Genomic DNA, 18,230 nt, shown 5'->3' with positions numbered 1-18,230 from the left:
CAAAGCAATTCCACAACAACATTTCTCCCTGTAATTAAAATATGGGTGTTGGTTTTGTAAAACAGCAAGCCCTCATCAATCCTGTCCAATATTGAATTATCTTTTCCTCCACTATGTTTTGGCTGCTACACAGTATTCACAAAGATACTACATAGTTTAACTGTTATGGTACCAAGTTTGCGTGAGTTACCTCCCCCCATACCAGTTGAAAATCAGCATTTCAATGGAAACAGATTTGTTAATTAATGATTTACCAATAGGTACACATTCTTTTGTCGCTATCATTTGGATCTGTAATTGATTCTAATTAAAACTGCAAGAGCTAAAAAACACCATTGATTGTTATATGAATTATACATACCATGTATTCCAGTCCTCTTAGAAAATATTACAGTAGAAAAAAATATTGGAGTCAATATGGATAAAGATTTCAACTTTCAGTCGACATCAAATAAATCATTGATGAAGCAAATAGCAAAATGGACCTTATAGGATGAACTTTTGTTTACTTAGAAGAAATCAATACAAAAACAGCTATTTAAAGTATTGTTGAATATTTGAAATGACCTTACTGAGTCAGTCATCAAATCTAAAATTTACCTTTGAAATTAGTTTAGATAATTGTAGGCAAAATCGGGAGACAAAATTCATGTAATAGTTCAGCCATTTGTATATCAGTCATCAGATAAATAACTGAACAGCTTATGATTTTTTATATACATTATTTACTAGTACTGATGTACATATAAGGTTATATGATCATGGTAAGTATCCAAAGATTGATACCAAATGTAATGTCATTATTATTATGAAGAGCAATTAAGGCAAATATACATATATACATGTAGTAAAATTGATGAATGACAATAACACCTCTGATTCATGTAGTATATTTGTCTGTAATTAGATGTTGAAACAGTTTTACAATCTCTTTGTGTTTCTGTAAAGGAAGCAGTCAATCTACTTCATTCTACAACCATATAAGCTTCGTATCATAAATCAAAAGGTATCCTGACATTTTGCACCTCACTCAATTGCCAGCACAACTTTTCGCCCCTAACACATTCACTCCCAGATCTTTTGCAGCGGAGGTCAATACTTGTTTCAAGCTCAAGCACTCAAAATTTGTCGACGTTTTGAGATGACAGGCCACTAAAAATCATGCTAAAACATACGGATGATGGAGAAAGTACGGATGATGTTGAAAAGCGACTGTCAAAGCGAAAGGTTTTTTTTTTTTTTGTTTGTTTTTGTTTTACTGTACTGCTTTAGATATTGTTCTGCAATCAACAGATCAACTGGCAGACCGATCAATGCATAGGTAACTTCGCGTAAGCGGGAAGTGTTTTGACTTGTCAATTTTTCGGATATTATTTTTTACCATAAAAAAACATTCCGCGACAACAACCCAGTATGAGGATGAATTATTAATTAAATATGTACCACTATACCTGTCTTCAGTGTATTCAAATCCACACGTGTAGACACTTTCCTCCCCGCCGCTGTGTTGTCAACAACAACTATTCTTGGTTGGTAAAGAAAAATTGCTATTGTAAGAACAAACGAAATTAAGATAAGTTCACTGTCAAAATATGCCAGTAATTGAATATATTTTATGGTATCAAAAAGTCACAGTACTTTATAAAAAATACTTTAAGATGTTTAATGCGTTTTAATCATTCGTATCATAGATTTTATAACATCTTTACACCATATTTTTATCATGTGAATGACTGTTTCTAGATTTATAACAACCAAGCACTTGTTGTAGTCTAAGTTTATAAAGCGCTTAAAGAAATACCAGCCTTCCAAACGTTCGTTGGTGTCTTTTTTTTCTAATCTTTAGAACGCTTAGCTTTAAGGCATTACTTACGAAAGTACTGCTACACAGAGAGGAACCAGGAAAACATTCTACACAAATGACATCAGAAGCAATTTTGGGTTCAAAACAACTATCGCGGGAATATATGGGTTTTCCTGACCGGAAACTGCGTCTAACAACAAACAAGTTGTGAGAAAATACCACAGGAGATAAAATGGCCACGGAAGGATGTATGGGTTTAAACTTTTATGTGATGGTTTTGCATAAACTTTGCAAGGCGAAGATCAACAAACACTGCGGTGGGAGAGCATTACGACAGCTATTGTAATTTGACATTCCAAATGAAACCGATGATTGATACGAAAGATCCAAATAATGGTGGGTGCGGGAATCTTCTGGAAGTGCCAGTTCCAACACCAGAAGAAAAACATGTAGGCTCAGTAACTATGGGGGATAATGTTGAAAACAATGATAACTTTCTTGGACCCCATAACTGGCGAGAAAAGTTGAAACCAGTGCAATCGCCAATTCACAAGGACGATCATAATGCTAATGAGGAAGGCGATAAAAACACGAGGTAATGTACTCTACGATAACTTAGTAGTTTATTTGATTATTATTTTTTTTTGAAGGTTGCACCTGTCTCTTTTTAACTGATGTTTTCAGTTTTAAATATCGAATTTTAAATATCGAATAAAAATGCATGTTAAAAAATGTTATCGTAATAATGAGTGTTTCTTCAAAGCTACAGAGTTTGTATTGTTTCATTTAACCCATCAATTCCTATTAAGTTTACAATTTCCTGGTAATCTTGAATAAATTATCATGCAGTGTTGTAATTTGATTTATTAATAAGCAACAGAAACTTGGTTGAAGTGCATTATATGATATATGCATATATTCATACATGTGGATTGTGCATAAGGTCTTTCTCATACAAATTTAGCATGTAGTAAATACATTAAAAATTACCTTTAATAAAAGAATCAGGTTAGAGTAATTTTCATGTAATTTCTTTATTGTATAATTAGCACAATTAGTGGTTTTTAACTTTATTATCAGGTAAAGCAAATAAATGATGCATTTAACTTAAGTACATCTGGGTTTTTTTGTGGAAATTTTTTAAATCACTTTTACATGTATATCTTTAAAATCTAAAACACCCAAAATAAAATATAGCTTTTATTTACCAAAATAAATAAGACAGGTTTTGAAATTTTGGAACTCCCTTAGAAAGTGTAGACAGTTTCAATCTAGACAAGTATGTATGTTTTGATAATGATCAAGAATACTAAATGAAAAATTATAATTCTGGAAATCAGTGTGTTATTAAACTCGTGCTTAAAAGTTTTTAAGAATTTCTTTGCTTAAAGACAATCAAATTGTTCTGATAATTTTGATGTTTTGTTAAGATTGTTATACTAAGATGTCCCACAAAATCTCAGCAAACAGCATACATCATGAAATGAAAACAAGATGTATATTGTGCTTTAGAATTTTAAAACACTATCTGCTTCCAACCTATTCTTGCAAATATGTAGGGAAATTTTCATTTGAATTAACTTAGTTTGCACAAAACTTTGCAAAAAGTTTTGAAAGGAAGTATATGTATATATTTTCTTTTTGAAAAATCCATGTGCATAAGTTGCAATCTACTAGGAAAATGCTTGCTTTGACGAGAATAAGTCGGTGGCAAGTAGCCATCTAAAAATGGAAAAAGAGACTTAATGTAAATTTATATACATTGTTGTATATATACATGTTAATGCTACTTGTATATTGTAAGTTTTCTTGCATTGATACTGAAGTTAAGAACATATCCACCACTTTACAAGATGACTATGTAGTAAAGTAAGATTTTGTGGACAAAAATCTTTAAAGTAAAGAACACAGCTAAAAATTCATCATTGATAACTCAGTCTGATATATTGAGAGGTTTCCATAATGTTTCATTAGAAAATCTCTACATAGTCCTAGTTACGTTATAGTGTGTGTGGTGGCTATTTATAAACAGTTTATCACACACCTGTATCTGACTACAAATTAAATGTCTTGTGCATGACAAAAGGAGTGAGTGATCATGATATTTAGTGCATCTCTGGATAAAACAGTGCTAGCGTCTGGCATTAGATATGTACAAGTGTTAAGCTTCCTGAAGACTGACCTCTGGGCATCTGCTGCAGGGTTTATAAATATCATCTTCATGTTTATAAATATCATCTCTGTTTACAGGTGTAATATTTTCCCTCCTTTGCTGACTTTGTAACTTTGGTGACTTTTATATATTACAAACTACATGTATACATTTAATGAGGAGAGGGTCTCATTCTCAGATTTTCTTATCCCTGTTTTCTGGAAATTTCAGGACAGCATTTGTTGTAGTTATACTGATCAGCAATATATGACTGGGCTTATTATCAGACACAGGTGTATAAACAAATAAATGCAGTAGTTGTACAAGCATTTTACAATTTAATAGATATTCTTTTCCAATCTCGTTTATTTTTGCTTAATACCACTTCATTTCAGTGACAAAGGGAAACAAGATGTGTTTATGAAATACCATGCCCATGCAACAAAATTCTGTAGTGGGACATTAAAAATGTACTGTAAGGCATGTGCTGATTGCATGCAAACTTTGTGAAACACTTTCGTCTTCATTGTGGTGATGATTTTTTTTCACTTTGAAATATAGGTCACAGTCAAGGTCACATATCAAGGTCACGAGGTCAAAAATTTTAGTACCATCGGAAAGGTCTTGTTACAAGGAATAGATATGGGCAAAGCTAAAGTTGACAACAGACAAACAGACAGCACAAAAACAATGTGCCCCCAATCTTTCAGTCTGTAAGCATAAAAACAATGGTAAATATTTTATAAACATCTGTATCTGTGAGTAAAAAATGACTTAGTCAGTGGTATGTGTATCAAAGAATGAGTAAGAAGTTATAAGTAGTCTAAACTAAAGCAGTGTCTGTCAGACTACATATTTACAATACCAGAATTTAGGAGATCTCTACATGCATGGAAAGTGGTCCTGACATTAGTAGTTCCTTGTATATGTAAGTTAGATTCCAGAGCAAGTCTGTCACTGTTAGGGCTGTATCATAGCTGGTACATGTATCATGATCATTTATATACATTTGTCATGAGACACAGCTTTCTTAGGAATATTTTTGTTGTAATATTAGCATGGCTTTGATTATGTAGAACATGTGAATGCTTGACTGATTTTTTTGTGTTGCTATCAGTTCTTTGATGATCACTTTTAACAGCATCGAACAAACAACACATGTACATGTACAATAAAACTTTTACTAGACACAAAAGTGTAATTCTAATTAAAAATAAAAAATCAATGAAACCAGGAAAAACAAAGTAAAAGTGACCAGGATTTTGAGACCATTGAGTTGAAAGTTCTGGGAGGGTGTACATATATATCATCTGTATTATTGATGATGTCCATCATGTAGCTATAATAAGTCAACTGTGATAGTATGATTATAATGTTGCATCCTCAAAATAAGAACCAAGGTAGTGACAATGAAATAATATGCATACTAACTCAGCTGAAAACTCCATGACTTCTTACATGGTAGATATTCAAATCTGTAAGCGGATTATTAAATAGTCAACTGGCAAATATCAAACTATATACAAAGCATGATCATGACTAAAACTTGCCAAACATCTTTGACAATCTTGGGGAGAGGGTTGGGTGGGGGAAGGGATGGAGAAATGCTTTATTATAAGTTATTATGATAATTTGAACAGTGATTTTAGAATGTGACTCTCAATCAAGATCTTTTGTCATGATTGTTTAAACTTTCAGTTTATAGAAAAAGATTTGTCATATTGTAAGTGTGAAAGTAGTTCAAGCACATGTAACATCATTGTAAATGTATGTTGATGTTGGTGGCATCCATTTTTATTGATTGTGTATGTTGACCACATGCTCTATAGCTGGTTGATATATTGACCTTTAAAAAGTATTTGAAGAAATTCAATACATTCAGGTTATTTCCTTTTCCAGTTTCATATTGCATGTATACAGTTTTAAGTGTTTCATTTTACTCCTACAATATTATTTCTTTCTGACAATTATTTGTGTACATACAAATGTAAGGGGACTGGTGACTGAGCACGTTATTTTATATTTTCAGCATTTGAGAATTGAAAAAAAGAATGAAATAAATTAATCAAAAAATTTATGTTTGTCTACCAGAGTCAGTAATGACAGCAGAAAAGTGAAGGACATACTAGAAGGTGTTCGAGGACAAGACATACCAAAACGTATCCCTTCCTGGAAACGCTGTCTCATTGAGAAGAAGAAAGGGAAAGCTGCTAAGGTATTATTCTTATCTTTTACATGGTATACCATATTTTCTGGGTTATAAGCGTTACCAGTACACAAGCCACAGAGCCAGATCTTAGTGATTTGCCGTTGACAAAAGTTTGTTGATATAACAGACAACGGAGGGAAATTTTTATTAAGATTGTCTGTGAATTATTAATAAAGTTTGTAAATGAATTATACACATATAATCCTTTATGTTATTGATGTATTTAAAAAAATGTAAAATAGCAAATATCGAACTTGCTTGGCTTGGGTGTCTTCACAGATTGTCTACGCACAGTTATAGGCCTGATGTTATGTATGTTTCACTAAGCAATATCTCCATCTGTGTCAGTATTGTTAAGTATTAACAAAGGCATTACAAATGGTAGGTGCTAATAAAGATATCATCATGATTTAGTTACTGGTGGAATCTTTTGTGCTATGATTAAAACGAATTAAAACCTCATTAATGTATCACAAAAGAAAATACAATCCTTCAGGTTTTTTTTTAATTCCTACTTATATTCTCACAATGAAGTGTACCTCAATGTAGTCAGATGGTAAGTGACATATTCCTGAAGCACTTGATCAAAATTGTTCTTCGCTTTGTGAACTTATACAATGTCAAAATTTGAAATGGGATACATGTGGAGAAACCATCATAATGTTGAGATTGTCACACAGCACCAGCGAGTAGTTTAATATCCATGATTGTTTACAGATGCTCCAATAACATGTCTAAAATTTCCTCCATTTCAAAAGAGTTCTTAATCTCAATAACTGCTATAGATATTGTGAGTTATAGGCCTACCCTGTTATATCCTATATAGCAATAATTGCAAGGAAACTCATTTTATAATGTTCCTTTAGAGGATAAACATAGGTTTTTATTGCTCTATTTATGTTTATGTAAAATCTCTAAAATCAGAAATCTTCTTTGATATCTTAAATAATGCAAATTGATGCACTTGGAAAAGGTTAAGTAAACTATATTGGACTGGGTTTGTTTTGTGAAAAGATGTGCTGATTCCTTTATGTGTGAAAATCAAACATTTGAAAGTTTGCAGAACGTGAAGATGTGTTACAACCAGATGTCTCTTCTAGGTAGACCCAGAACAAAGGTTAACCTAGCTCTAGAGTACCAGTTATCTGAATGTCAAGGACTTTTGTGGTTAGAAAAAAATGTTCTTAAAATGACTCACCAGTAGGATTTCGCAATGAACCTTATACAAAAATGGTAAAAGTCTTGTTGAATGAAAATGTCTAAACCATCATGAGGCATAAGGTAAACAGGTAGTAGTTCAGCAACATTGTGTGGTCAAAGAGGCTGTAGTATTATGATATACATACAACTATAGCTACACAGACAAGACTTATGGGTTAAACTGTTGTTATTTTGACAATCTTTGAATCTGAACTGATCACTTCAACCATAACCTTGCTTTCATATAAATGTATAAAACTTTTCAACTTTTGCTACACTATAACTATATAAAATGTTTGCTACACTACACAACATAGGTAGATTATAATATGCTTTATATCAGATGAACATGGCCAAGTGATTGTTAGAATATCCATATCAGAGTCGTCTATTAGTAGCCTAATGTACTTTGTACCCATCTCACGGGTATCCCGTAACAGATAAACAAGTGATCGTTACAGAGAATGAAATAGTACATGTTCCTGACAAGGAAGTATTTGGTTCAGACCTGTAGTTATCTAGATCTTGAACAAATGCATAACCGTGTGAGTACTTCACATTTTGTTATTAATATGTACAAAAATGTGCTTCAGGAGGCAGGTGAGAATCAGAATATGATATGTTGTAATTCAGAAATATCCTAACTACTCAGTGTCCATATTAATGCACTGTAATAATGCTCAACTTAAATGCCTATAGAAATCACATGCTTTTTAAGTGCTTCTAATAAAAAGAAAGATCAAGGTCAATATCTTCATATTACAAATAGACTGAGGTCTGCTGGATGGGTAACATATGTTAGACATCAAAATTCTGTTACAAAGAAAACGAATGACATTTTGTATCTACAGCGAAGAGCTTTGAGAACTGACAATTAAGCCATAAAAGCTTTAAAGTTCTAAATTTACATATATATCAATTCAGATTTTAATATGTCTGATGATCTACATGCCTGATTGATTGGTCTGTCATACTTGTGCACATTGTACATATTATATGCATCATAGCGACACTAATTTTATTATTGCAATGAGCATAACAATCCTGACAAATCTGATTACTTCTTTTATAAATATTCTTTGTATATTTAAATCAGACACAAATACAAACAATATGTGTTAAGTTAGCCATGTACTGGCTTTTGTCTTTAGAGCATTGAACAGTCATGATGTGGCATTTATAACCACTGTGAATGACAGCTTTGTAGGCAAACATCTTATTGAATGCTAGCACAATGTCATTGCCATACTTACAGCAAATTGTGCTGTGAAAAAAATATTAAACACAATGTATCATTCCTGTTTCAATTTGTATCAATCCAATTGTGACATCTTTCTGTATTTTGGTTTTTGCTTTGTGTTGGTGTTCGGCCATATTGTATTTTGAAAGTTGAAGTTTGTCATCACTATTATCTTGAGAAGTACTGGATTGTGCTCTCTCAAATTTCATATGTTGATTCCCACTAGTCCTTTATTATGTATTGTCAATTATTGGACTTGTTAGACTAAGAAAATTGCCGAAATTCATCCATTTTAGATAACAACACATTTTTCAGATGGATCATTTCATTGTAGTACCCCTTTAGTTGTGCAGGAAAAGAAGACAGAAAAATATATAACTGGTAGAGAATGAATGACGATTAAACAATGGTGGGCACCAATCTGCGATCTCTTGTTTTCCTTTGATAGTCACCAATATTGATATGATGGTGCTACTACAGTAAGGTTATACAGGATAGGTGTGTCGTGTTACCATAACTAGGTTTGTATGGCCTATCTTTTCTACATCAATGGAACAAAACATCAAGGAAATTTCAACTGTCATGTTTCTACATAATTTAACATAATTATACGGTTATAAAAGTAGACAGGTCATTTTATCATTCTTCTTCAACTCTTTCAGTCTGTAACCAATAGCATCATGTCTGTAAACCAAACGAAGAGCAGAATCCTTGTGTTGATTGTTTCTAGGATTTACATCTTACCAGAGGCTGCTGAAGAAGTTTTCTATTACATAAAAGATGGATATTTAGATTTCTCAATGCTTCATTTCATTATTTTTTTTCCTATTTTTCATTAATGTTTAACTATTGTTATTTAATTACTTAAAGACAAAGACTATTGAAAAGAAGCCAGACCGTTTTATTTAAAGATATTTTAGTGTGCTGGATAGTTTGAGAAAGCTGAACAATTCCTGAAAGGTACAATGTAGATATTCTCGTATTTAGTGTATTATACATCACTCTACAGTGTCACTTGGTACACCTAGGTTTTATTGCTACTACTAGAACCCATTATTCCCCATGTTAGACTTGATTACTTGGAGGCTACAGACCACTTAGGCAGTGAGGCCACCACAGTTAATTATTTTATGGTACTCTTACACCTAGAACAAGTTAAATTGGTACATATTTTGAGCCACTGCTCTCTAATATTTGAACTTTTTATCATCATATTTTACTTTTGTTTACCTGGAAACCAGAAAGTCTCATGATATTTATATATATGCAAACTAAAATTTGATAATCAGGTATGGTTTGATGATCGCAGTAATGTTTAGGCCCCCCTGGTGTGACTGAGCAGGTCATGCTGTTTCACTTACTGGGTTCAGGTGTAAGCAGCTGCTGTGTTATTGAAGAAGCTATATGACAGTGGTTAGTTCTCTATACATACCGATATAAACATGATTCACCATATTTTCAAACTTCAATACCCACCGATAAAAAAAGGCTCATTTTTATTTTTATGAGTCATGTTTTTCAAATGCAAATAGAAGGTGGTGTGACCTAGACTTTGGGGATTTTTGGGGGACTGTGTCCTGGGGCTATGAGTCTGATGGTACACCTGTGCTTATCATTGGGCTGTATTTATCGGTCCATAAATTATGTATTTTTATCTTTAGTTAGAATTCAAGTGTTATATTTTGTATTATACTACCTGGGAACTAAGATCACTCATGCAGGTTTTACACAGTTTTGTAAACAAAAGAGTTACAGATCTAATTAAGAACTTCACATCATACCAACAATATGCTTTTTGTAGACCAAATAGCTACAGTTCTAATGAGGAACTTTACTTCACTTTTTCTCTTTTTACATTGGTTTAGTTTTTAACATGAAATTGCGATTGCTATAAATCAAATATTATTGAACATGACATGGTTAATCAGAGATAATACAGAATTTGATGTATGTACGTAAAACATTACAGATATTCTGTGATGCCTTCAGTTTAAATGGACTTTTAAAGCATGTTCCGTGATACAACAAAACTAAGTTGTCAGTTATCCATTTAAATTTGTTGATAAACCGACAGAGCTTACTTTGTTTTCAATTATATTGATATAAAAATGATACAAACTGATAATGAAGAGATCCATGGGTGAATATTTACAGGAGTAGAAGATTTGGTGAACATCATAATCGCAAATTCATTATAGAGAAAATTTACTAGAAATCTGTCTTTATTATCATGATTCCTCCTGTTATGAATCTACTATCTCATATTTTGTGTAGTGATCTTCCTGCCTAATTCAGAGGTATGCACATCATAAGGGTGACCACAATTAATTATAGTGTAGTATATATGTATATGTATACAAATGTACTTAAAATTGCTTTCTGTGTTTCCTCTATTGTAGAACCATAATATGCTACATTTGGATTTAGAGCTCATGTGCTATTTCACGTAAATAACATGGAAAAATGAGCCATCAGTTTTTAATGTTCCATACAATAATTCATTTCAAGTCAAAGTAAACAACATGCTATAAAGAGCACAACAATCTTTTACATTATATTTTGTGTTTCAGAACATTGTTGTGCTGTTTTATCTGTATTTAGGATTGAAGACTCTAAAGAAATAGCTAAGAGACCTTTGATTTGTTGCCTATGCTTGTTAAATCATATTTTGATGGATCCATCTGATATCATTATATCAACTGATGCAATAAAAGATAAAAAAAAATAACACCGGAAAATAACACTGAAATAATTATCACTAATGAATTAGAGCATGTTTATATATACTAGTCTAATTAACTTGATTTATTGGATTGACTAGCGAGCTGTGAGATACTGTTTCTGAATCTGATACAGTGTGTGTCAATTGCATCAGAGAGTTGGTTTAAATCTGAGGTGAGTTGTATGGTTCGGGGCGGGCCGGCGGTGGCCATGAGCATGTAGTGTGTAATGGCAGTGATTATGTGGTATTTAAACCTTTGTTAAATGTAGTAACATGAACATGCTACGCCATTGAGAGTCCTTCAGGTAATTTAATCTAACCAATAATATTCTGCAGGTAGGATAATCTAACAAATATGTGATCAGGCACAGGTGCAAAGCTGATAGCTTTGTTACAGGTAAATAAAAGATGGCTAATTTTAAACAGTCTTTATACGGGTTTTACACATGTTAGGCGTCTAGATGGCCAGTCTGAAGATGTGTGACCTTACAATTCAAATATAGATAACCCCTCTGTGGGATAACCTCCGAAAGAAATGACCCCAGTGTAGGTCACCCAACTGTGGGATGACCCCAGTGTGGGATGACCCCAGTGTGTGAGTGTGTGGTGACCCCAGTGAAGGATAACCTCAGGAACTCTGGGTACTGATCCTTACCATTGATCCAGTACCTACAATGTGATTCATTACACTGACTTCCTGTTATCAGTCACTGAATACATAAACATACCAACATAGTACACTTGACCTGGTTAGGATTATAATTGTTGGTGTAAGTTTACCTGTTATTGTTCACTGTTTCATATCAATGCATCTTTAAAAAACGTAACAAGCATTGACTACCCTAACTGAAAATGACAAAAACTATCAGTTGACCAATTTGATGAAGTATGTTTACATGATCTCCATAGTCCAATATTGTTAGGATGATTAGTGCTCTAGCAACTCAGTATTGTCAGGATGATGACCAAGCTTCACCAAGTTGTCAGGATGATGACCAAGGTTCACCAAGTTGTCAGGATGATGACCAGGCTTCACCAAGTTGTCAGGATGATGACCAGGCTTCACCAAGTTGTTAGGATGATGACCAGGCTTCACCAAGTTGTCAGGATGATGACCAAGGTTCACCAAGTTGTCAGGATGATGACCAAGGTTCACCAAGCTGTCAGGATGATGACCAAGCTTCACCAAGTTGTCAGGATGATGACCAAACTTCACCAAGTTGTAAAGACGATGACAAAGCACTGTCAACTTTTTAGTCCAGTGTTGTCAGAATGATGACAAGGACGGCCAATTTTTTTATCCAGTGTTGTCATTATAACTATTGTCTTCTCTATCCACTGATAAAGTTTACCCTGCCTGTAGGCATTTACACAGAAGAATTAGCCGATAGTTAATCAGATAGTTTACTTTTCCTTTAGCCCTTCATACAGATAAGACTTTGATGGGCCACTCATAAAGAGTACCCTTCCTATAGACACTTTATTTATCATTTTTACAAATCATTGTTATTTTCCTCTGCCCATAGCTCCTTATACCCACTATTGACAGTCATGACCATACTTGGCTAGTCCATTGGTGAATAGTGCTAAACTGTCCAGCATGATTCATTGTGATGTTGTTAACCCCAGTTAACTATGTAATTATATCAAATTAAGAGCAATATTCAGTTATAGTTTTGTATTGATTTTCGGTGTTCCTGGAAGGCACAGTTATGTTTTTATTGGTGTGTCTTCAGTATCTGGATGTTGATGATAATTTATGTTCCTGTTTTCTGAATTCATCTAGATCTAATAAGATGCCTTGGGTGGTATCCACATGGTTTAGAGGAAACTTCTAGCGACCTGCTTGTATGAACTGAAGGAATTGAAAACATGAAAAAACATTGATAGAATCAGGTTTTAAGTATACTATAATTTGATCCATATAATCATGAGTCTTTATTATCGTAAAGATATGAGTGAATGTTTAAAAAAAAAAAAGAGAAGAAAAATGATAAAAAAGCTGTAGAGGAACGTTTTTCCAATCAGCCTATCTCGATAGTTACCAATAGCAGCATGGATGGTGCCTAGAAGTTTGTGAAGATGAGTCAGAGTGGCGTCCTTTGTTCTCTCCCCGACCTACTATTGTCATCCCAGTGTTTCTCAAAAGACAATGTCCCATTGGTAATGTCATTTGTACTTGTGTAACACTGGAACATCAGCGGAAATAAAGGAGACTGACAGCGGGCAATGGGCAGGAATGGCTCGGTAGATATCTCTTAGATGTTGTTGTGTGAACTTTTTTTCTGTTATCATTTATCTTCTGTTGTGTTTGTGTTGGTGTTTTTTTTGGTAATGTACAAGTGATGTTAGATATATATAACAAGGTATTAGTTACGCATGAGGCCACTCTAGTCTTTGGTGGATGGTAATACATACATTAGTTTTATATAAAAAAAAAGGTGGCCTGTAGCTAATATTGTGACCAATGATTTACTCGCTTTATTGTGTGTCAGCTGATAAGTGAATTTACATCTACATAGGTTTTTAAAACAAGACTATATGTGTGTTTGATTTTTCAAAGAAGACTACTTTTTTCTTTCATTTTTTTAATTTTTCAGTTATATTGTATACTGGAGAAATGTCTCATCCTACAAACTTTGATGTAGCTCTGTGTTTTATGTGATTTTATATTGATGGAAGCAGAGTAGGTCTAACATTCAGTAAACTACATCTTATCTAAACAGGATATTCTTCTACATCTGTAGGTACTCTACCAATCAAAAGGGTATTATTATGGCCATATTTTTTTTCTCTACTTGAAAATAAGTAGGACAATTAATGCATGATAAAATTAACAACTATGTGCAATGTTCTTCCTACTACTTGATTTCTGTATTCAGTCCTATACTGTACTAATAACTATATACAGTCCTATACTGTACTAATTACTATATACAGTCCTATACTGTACTAATTACTATATACAGTCCTATACTGTACTAATAACTATATACAGTCCTATACTGTACTAATTACTATATACAGTCCTATACTGTACTAATAACTATATACAGTCCTATACTGTACTAATAACTATATACAGTCCTATACTGTACTAATTACTATATACAGTCCTATACTGTACTATATACTGTACTAATTGCTATATACCTATACTGTACTAATTACTATATACAGTCCTATACTGTACTAATTACTATATACAGTCCTATACTGTACTAATTACTACATACAGTCCTATACTGTACTAATTACTATATAATGTCCTATACTGTACTAATTACTATATACAGTCCTATACTGTACTAATTACTATATACTGACATATACTATACTGTATATACTAATTACTAATTACTATATACAGTCTATATACAGTCCTATACTGTACTAATTACTATATACAGTCCTATACTGTACTAATTACTATATACTGACCTATACTGTACTAATTACTATATACAGTCCTATACTGTACTAATTACTATATACATATACAGTCCTATACTGTACTAATTACTATATACTGACATACTATATACTGACATATACTATGCTAATTACTATACTGTACTAATTACTATATACTGACAGTAATTACTATATATGTACTAATTACTATATACAGTCCTATACTGTACTAATAACTATATACAGTCCTATACTGTACTAATTACTATATACAGTCCTATACTGTACTAATTACTATATACAGTTCATTACTGTTCATGTTTCTGTGTACAGTCCTATACTGCACCACTTTGTTTGTACAGTACTATATTGTGCCTGTTTGTAAGAATCCAGCTGAGACAGAAATAGAATCACATTTACTACTTAATGAGCATATGTTAATGTAAGTTGTACAGAATTTGTAATACATAGCAAGAAGTGGTTCCCAACCTGTATTCATTTAAATTTTCATGTTTTGATTAGAAGCATTATGCAATATTTGATTGTCCTGCAGAAAAACAATCTCTATAAACAAGATTTAAGATATTGCTATTTAAATTATAGTTGTCAACAGCAACACTTGATTATCAAGTTTAAGGCAGCCTTAAAATTGTTTTGTGATTATAAAACAAATGAATATGCATCAATCATTCATTTCATACAGGTAAAAGTTCCACACCACATCAGTTAGGCGTCTGGTAGAATATCTCACCACAAAGTGACATTTTACCAATCAATGGGAAGGATAGAGCTGACAGGCCCCTAGGGGCTAGAATTATGGTGGGAAAGAACACAATCCTCCCATTGATCCTATTGGGTACTTAGGCTCTCAAGTACTGTCTCCGATTTATTTCCTGTGTTGTGGCTAATGATAGGCCACAGCAAAAGTGTTAGCTGTATGGTTGTAAGTGTATCTCTATCTCTCTTTACAAATAACACTGTGAAAGTCGTTCAAGGTCTCTGTCACAACACATGGAGATTAGATATGTTGATGTCACAATTCTAATCCTCATTTGACAATCACATTAAATTATTTCATTTATGGATGCTGAAAGTTGGTAGGCAATATTTTTTTGGCTTTGATATTGTGGTCCAGATTTTAAGATAGATTGTTTGATAGGGGAAGGTAAGCTGCTAAAAAAAAGATGTGCAACATTATGAACAGGTGTGAGGATCAACCATAAATTATATAGCAGTAGGCTTGAGGCCCTAATATAGTAGTGTGTTGGCAGTGGCAGGTGGCAATAGTATTGGACCACAAGCTGTGATATCATTGCAGGAATGTTGTCTTTACAGAGTACAATGTATGATCAGTTACGCCAATTGAAAGTTGAGCTATCACAGTACTTATTTCCCAATGTTTTTTTGCTATAATTGGTATTGCAGATATTTACCCATATAAGAATGATTTCCAGATTAAAAACTAACACACACACCCATTCATAGTTACAAATATTATGATCACTATTAGTTACCAACTGATATAGTCCAGTGTAGGACAAATGACATCATCAATACGAAAACACACATAACAAAAAGTAGGAAAAATGATATAAATAGGTACCAACCTGACAGTTCTTCCAGCATGACAACTGATATCATAAATAGGTACCAACCTGACAGTTCTTCCAGCATGACAACTGATATCATAAATAGTTACCAACTTGACAGTTCACCCAGCATGACAACTGATATCATAAATAGTTACCAACTTGACAGTTCTTCCAGCATGACAACTGATATCATAAATAGTTACCAACTTGACAGTTCACCCAGCATGACAACTGATATCATAAATAGGTACCAACTTGACAGTTCACCCAGCATGACAACTGATATCATAAATAGGTACCAACTTGACAGTTCACCCAGCATGACAACTGATATCATAAATAGGTACCAACTTGACAGTTCACCCAGCATGACAACTGATATCATAAATAGGTACCAACCTGACAGTTCTTCCAGCATGACAACTGATATCATAAATAGGTACCAACCTGACAGTTCTTCCAGCATGACAACTGATATCATAAATAGTTACCAACTTGACAGTTCACCCAGCATGACAACTGATATCATAAATAGTTACCAACTTGACAGTTCTTCCAGCATGACAACTGATATCATAAATAGTTACCAACTTGACAGTTCACCCAGCATGACAACTGATATCATAAATAGTTACCAACTTGACAGTTCACCCAACATGACAACTGATATCATAAATAGGTACCAACTTGACAGTTCACCCAGCATGACAACTGATATCATAAATAGGTACCAACTTGACAGTTCACCCAGCATGACAACTGATATCATAACTAGATACCAACCTGACAGTTCGCCCAGCATGACAACTGATATCATAACTAGATACCAACCTGACCGTTCGCCCAGCATGACAACTGATATCATAAATAGGTACCAACCTGACAGTTCGCCCAGCATGACAACTGATATCATAAATAGTTACCAACTTGACAGTTCACCCAGCATGACAACTGATATCATAACTAGATACCAACCTGACAGTTCGCCCAGCATGACAACTGATATCATAAATAGTTACCAACTTGACAGTTCACCCAGCATGACAACTGATATCATAACTAGATACCAACCTGACAGTTCGCCAAGCATGACAACTGATATCATAAATAGTTACCAACTTAACAGTTCACCCAGCATGACAACTGATATCATAACTAGATACCAACCTGACAGTTCTTCCAGCATGACAACTGATATCATAAATAGTTACCAACTTCACAGTTCACCCAGCATGACAACTGATATCATAACTAGATACCAACCTGACAGTTCTTCCAGCATGACAACTGATATCATAAATAGGTACCAACTTGACAGTTCACCCAGCATGACAACTGATATCATAAATAGGTACCAACTTGACAGTTCACCCAGCATGACAACTGATATCATAAATAGTTACCAACTTGACAGTTCACCCAGCATGACAACTGATATCATAAATAGGTACCAACTTGACAGTTCACCCAGCATGACAACTGATATCATAAATAGGTACCAACCTGACAGTTCTTCCAGCATGACAACTGATATCATAAATAGGTACCAACCTGACAGTTCTTCCAGCATGACAACTGATATCATAAATAGTTACCAACTTGACAGTTCACCCAGCATGACAACTGATATCATAACTAGATACCAACCTGACAGTTCGCCAAGCATGACAACTGATATCATAAATAGTTACCAACTTAACAGTTCACCCAGCATGACAACTGATATCATAAATAGGTACCAACTTGACAGTTCACCCAGCATGACAACTGATATCATAACTAGATACCAACCTGACAGTTCTTCCAGCATGACAACTGATATCATAAATAGTTACCAACTTGACAGTTCACCCAGCATGACAACTGATATCATAACTAGATACCAACCTGACAGTTC

General features: G+C 33.6%; 1 pseudogene; it reads left to right on the top strand.

Annotated features, from left to right (window-relative positions):
• The first annotated feature begins 2,163 nt into the window (after positions 1 to 2,163).
• The window catches only part of LOC132555575 (mitogen-activated protein kinase kinase kinase 1-like), a 32,345-nt pseudogene continuing 16,278 nt past the window's right edge, over positions 2,164 to 18,230 (top strand).

Source organism: Ylistrum balloti, unplaced genomic scaffold, assembly GCF_031769215.1.
Source record: "Ylistrum balloti isolate Yb309-2 unplaced genomic scaffold, AGI_CSIRO_Ybal_v1 Utg370506, whole genome shotgun sequence".
Classification (NCBI taxonomy): Eukaryota; Metazoa; Mollusca; class Bivalvia; order Pectinida; family Pectinidae; genus Ylistrum; species Ylistrum balloti.
Note: the sequence above shows the minus strand (reverse complement) of the source record. Positions and strands in the feature narration are given on the sequence as shown.